Source organism: Haplochromis burtoni, unplaced genomic scaffold (assembly GCF_018398535.1).
Source record: "Haplochromis burtoni strain Fernald_Lab_line unplaced genomic scaffold, NCSU_Asbu1 Contig_1602, whole genome shotgun sequence".
NCBI classification, from domain to species: Eukaryota; Metazoa; Chordata; class Actinopteri; order Cichliformes; family Cichlidae; genus Haplochromis; species Haplochromis burtoni.
In genome coordinates, this window is record NW_024583963.1 from 7208 (window position 1) to 12744 (window position 5537).

General features: G+C 37.5%; 1 long non-coding RNA gene across 1 annotated transcript; it reads right to left on the reverse strand.

Moving 5' to 3' along the window:
- Nucleotides 1-2455: 2455 nt before the first annotated feature.
- Nucleotides 2456-4851, reverse strand: LOC102302853. Its single transcript, XR_006053679.1, has 4 exons — nucleotides 4780-4851; nucleotides 4012-4072; nucleotides 3864-3914; nucleotides 2456-2479 (listed from the first exon to the last, which is right to left on the reverse strand). It is a non-coding gene; the product is annotated as an uncharacterized LOC102302853 (long non-coding RNA).
- Between the last annotated feature and the right edge of the window lie 686 nt (nucleotides 4852-5537).

Consider the following 5537-nt stretch of genomic DNA (forward strand, 5'->3'; position numbering starts at 1 on the left):
TTTGATGCGTCATAATTTATTCTACTCTATCTTGCAAATGCATATTTGTGTGGCAATGTCATGCACAAAACACGCAACTATTAGATCCTTAAGATCAAACCCGTGTCATTCTTTTGGTCCACTGCAGTGTAGTAGTCAAAAAAGAGAATAAGTGAAGTGGCCACAAATGGCCAGGATAGAGCCCAGAGTGTTAATGTTTAAAATGTATGAAAATATTATTGATTACAATTCTTTACTGTTAATATCAACAATAAGCTTTTTATTTTGAAATTACAAGTTTAAAAAAAATGCTGTTACATTTAATGCTGTTACACTGTAATCCTTTATTATAAGTATGGACATAGAATCAACTGAAAAACATTTTGAAATAAGTATAATTGGAATTTTGTACTATGCAAAAACAAGAAAAGTGCCTTATTTTGGACAACCCACTGCACAGCAGGACGCAGATCTTAAGCAACTGCAGGCTCCTGTGTCAGGCAAATGGGGATAAAAACATAGTTATTTCTCTGTTGCAGAACAGTTTTTAACAGTTATTCAAATGTCACTAACCATGTAATTACACTACTGTTTAAAGTGAATACTGACCTGACTGACTTCCTGGAACTTGTGCTTTTTCAGTCTGAAAATGAGCATGTGTTGTCCTTCAAGCACAGCTTTGGCTTCCTCTCTCCAGTGTGCAAATAGCGTGCCAGAGCTTAACAGAAAATGTTGATATTGTTAAGGTGTGTAAACTTTGACACAACATAGAACAGAAGTCAAAATACAAGTACCTCCTGAGATCAAAGTTCTCCATCAACAGCAAGAACCACCATTTACGCAAGTAGGGCATGTCTGACTGTAAAATATTAATATGAAACATATTTACCAACTTTCAAAAGATTCAAGACTCCATTGCTGTGAAAGTAAATAGAATACTTACTATAGTATAGTCAAATGCATAGCTGGACTGGCCATCGGGCATACCGGGCATTTGCCCGGTGGGCCGCTGGCGATTTTTTGTTTTTATGGGCCGATGGATTTTTTTTTTTTTTTTTTTTAGGAAGGGTATATATAATGAAAGGTGTTGGATTGGCCAATTGGTCATGATCGACTCTGGGCTGGACCAATTACAGCCGAGGAGGCCGGATGCACCCTCCCCCTTGTTTAGCAATCACGTGATTTTCGCGCATTGCATGCCGGGAACTCGTGGCAAAACAATCCAAGTACCGCATCAAATGCAAGCATTTGCAGCACCGCAAAACGTTCATTCTCCGGTTCCAATACCTTCTTGTTTTTTCTTTGCCGCACAAAAAAGGAATGTACAAAACAAAAGGAGAACAATGCCGGTCCGTACAAAGACAGACTCGACGAAAAGACAAAGAAAAGATACGAGGAAAAAATCAAAGGAGTGAAAGGGTCAGACCCTTACGAGCACACAGAGGGACAAAAGACGTTAGCGTGCTGCCCAACTTTCACCACGCTCATGATTTATAATTATACGGTTCTTGGAGTGAGTGCATACACTCATGAAGTTTAGTAACTTCAGGTCACTGCAACAAGCCCAGGTACAGTTTACCGACGGATGGGTGCAGGACCTTGAAATGCACCGTGTAGAACGAAAGACCATCGTACGTATCATAAGTTTACCAGTCTCACAAATCGTCGTCATAAATACACATTCGTTAACCGTTTATTAATAGGACCTTTGAGCTCAACGGTAATTAATTAGTAGTGGAAATAATTTCTGGTATCATTACAGAAATGTAGCAGTGACAATAATATTGTATGCTGTAATCGCACTGGGCAATTAGTGATACAAAACAACTGTTTTATCCTGTGAATAAAAGTATATGTTTTTGTCAATGTACCATGGTAATAACAGAAGCGAAACGCAATATTGTGTCAGGACAATTCACTATTTATGCACAATAAATAAAGGAGCATAGCGCGACAATTTCTGTTCAGCGCCAGACTTGCTTGTAACCTATATCACCAATTATGTTAAGAAAAATGACGCATTAACTACTACAAAACTCTGACCTTTGTGGGAATGCTTGGAGCAGACTAACATGTGAGCTGGAGTGTTCTGGAGACGTTATATTTGGTATATCCAGACCATCCGTCGGCTCTTACTTCGGAAACATGGCTTAAAAAATTTCTCTTCAACGACGTAATCCGATAAAAAAAAAACGATCTCTTTACCCGTCGGCTTCCCGTGGCTGTCATGCGACCGGCTATTGCAGTTAATAATACAACAGCTTCTTGCCATTTTTTGTGTTTCTTTTTATCGCTGTGTAACTGAGTTCAATTGAAAGCCTGCGTGCGCTAGTACCTCTTGCCACAAGTTCCCAGAATCCTTTGCGGTTTTACCCCTGAATGACGTCACATTTTCAATCTTTATCCTGGTGGGCCGGTCTCTAGTCAAAATGCCCGGGCCGATTTTTTGTCCCAGTCCAGCCCTTGTCACTGTGACATCCAGTGCCACGTACAGAGCAGACTATTTGGAAGAAAAAATAAAAATGTCATTTTTTTTAGAAGCTTAAATTAGCTTCTGTATGAATCTCAAGAAGAGAAGAGAAAAATTACCATCAGCATGAAGATCCCACAGTCAACTCCATAGTCTTGGCTTGGAAAACCCTGTATTACATTGAAAATAAAGGCTCGTTAATAAAATCCCTTAAAAGAAGACTAGTGTAATTCATATTATTTGCAAAGCGGCCAAAGCGGTCACTAACAGTTCAGAGCACAACAGCAGTCTGCATGTATCTGACACAGAGGACTGTGAAGTAGAACACAGAAGTAGCTCTCTGTGTGCTGCTGTCACAGGATGCAGTTAAAGGAAAAGATAACTTGTACATGTGGTAAATCTCATATGAAAGATGGAGACAGAACATCACAGAGAACTAAAGCTCTGCATCAATCGTGGTCAGCATGCCCTTGTCTTACAATTAAAATGAGCAACTACAACTACACTGGGGAGAGTGTGTCTGTTTCTTTTTGTCTGAAAGAGGAAATACTGAGGTCAGCGGTTCAGGCTTGTATGTATGTGGGTATTTGTGTTCGTAGTAACTTTAACTGTCAAGTTGCAAATTATTTCTAAAAGCCTGTCTGTGCTTCATTCCCTTTAAAACTCAGCTGTGGCAGCTAAAAACTACTGTCAGCTGTCCACTGCAAATATATAAACTTGCTATCTGCTCTTGAATCCACAGTTCTTGTTCTATGTGTGTGCCGATTGTGGCTCAAGAGTTGGCAGTTTGTCTTGTAATTAGAAGGTTGCGGTTTGAGCCCTGGCTCCGACAGACTCTGTCGTTGTGTCCTTGGGCAAGACACTTCACCTGTTGCCTAATGGTGGTGGTCAGAGGGCCCAGTGCCGTTTACTAATACAAAATGCTCAAAGCTTCATAGAACTGAAAAAACATCGACATTTATTTTTAGGTCCATTCTGCTGCTGATACATACTTTAGGTTTCTGCCTTTCACAGTGTATAACCTAAGGGCCCTGAGTACTGTTTCCCACACTGAAAACACTAGAATGATATAAGTACCTTATAAATACATTTTCATACTTTTATTCCACAATCAGAGAGAAAGAAACAGAGAGAGAGTGCAGGACAGACAGACAGGTGACAGTCTCAGGTGTATACACTGCTACAAACGATACACGACTGTAAAATATTAATATGAAACATATTTAACAAATTTCAAAAGATTCAAGACTCCATTTCTGTGAAAGTAAATAGAATACTTACTATAGTATAGTCAAATGATGCATCCAGTGCCACATACAGAGCAGACTATTTGGAAGAAAAAATAAAAATGTCATTTTTTTAGAAGCTTAAATTAGCTTCTGTATGAATCTCAAGAAAAGAAGAGAAAAATTACCATCAGCATGAAGATCCCACAGTCAACTCCATAGTCTTGGCTTGGAAAACCCTGTATTACATTGAAAATAAAGGCTCGTTAATAAAATCCCTTAAAAGAGGACTAGTGTAATTCATATTATTCACCATACACTTAAACTAGCACATACCTTCAAGTCAAAGCTCTTTTTTTCTGACCACTGCCCGGGAATGATCTTCACTGCAAGATTCCTTTTTTTTTCAAGACAGTTACATTCACAAGTTAACAGACATCATCATGATGGGTGTGAAATGTTTATTGCTAATAGCACCAACTGTAACTACAGGCCTTAGGAACACGACCTCAACAAAACAGCATAACAAAATGAAAAAGTGCAGTCACATGCTCACAGTTGGTCAAAATAAAGCATTTTCAGCTTTAATTTCAGGTTGGCATATTTTACAAACTAATATTTAATGGTGTTTTATGTTAAACTAGAACATTGGAAGACCCTATTTATGTCTGAAACTCATCTAAAGACAGCATCACTGACTTGACTTGTGAAGATGAGAAATCGAATAAAATGTTGAAGCATCATGCTGATATAGTTTATAAAAAAAGCATGTGAGTGTACTGTATGTGTGAACACTAAAGATCAGCAGAACATGATCTGGGATGCACTTAACCTGGAACACTGAACAGGTTCCTGAAAACTACCAGAACAAACCAAAAATGCTTATAAAAATGTGACCTCAAAAGTGTTGGCCACCAAATCCTGCCTTTGTGTATAATCAAGAAAGAGGATTTCTCTTTTAGGTGGCTTCAGTACCTAAAAGACAGTTAGCCATGACTTCAAACCTGAAAACAATGTCATTGCAAGCGATCACAATCAAAGACTTTTGAAACTGCGTCATAAAAGCTTGAATACATCTCAGACACATAGCAAAAAAAGACTTACACACAACTGGAAATGATCAGGTGTCCAGAGAGGGAGAACTATGATGTGCATCCTCTGAGCATCAGTCTGAAACAGAATTTTATTTTAAGTATTCTGTATATGAACTCTCACATTTAAAACAACTCTTTAAATTAAAAATAATCAAAAAATCGCCCCTGGATATAATGATTATAAACTGACTGATCAGACCTCATGTTATTATTTAAGGTGGACCAACAGATGAACACAGAAATGTCACATCTACTCTTGAGTTTAAAGGTATTGATAAGAAGACTGATTTCAGACAATGTAAGGATATCAAACTTTATAAATATATTATTGTCACTCCTAATCTCGAAACAGAGATTAAATATAGCTTTTTAAAAATTAAATACACTAACACTGTCATCTGAACAGGGGAAATGATGACAGAGACGGGAGCTCTGACTACAATTATGTGAATCATGAGACAGGCTCAGGTACAAGTCTACAAATACGTCACAAATACTTTCAGAATGAAATAAATCATATTGTTTTTACAGTAAAACAACTTTGGAGTTTTGTTGGAATAATTTGAACTTATTTTCTTTAGTTAGATTCAATCTTTTGCTAGTTTAGCCAAACCAAAAAAACAGGACTTTCATATTATTTTAGATGGGTGAGTTTGTGAAATTTGAATGGAAAATAATTTAAAAGTTCACAAAGCAGACTCACAACTTCAGCATGGAAAAGAACATAAAATAAATAATCAAACTATAACTGTGTTTAATGATATTTCT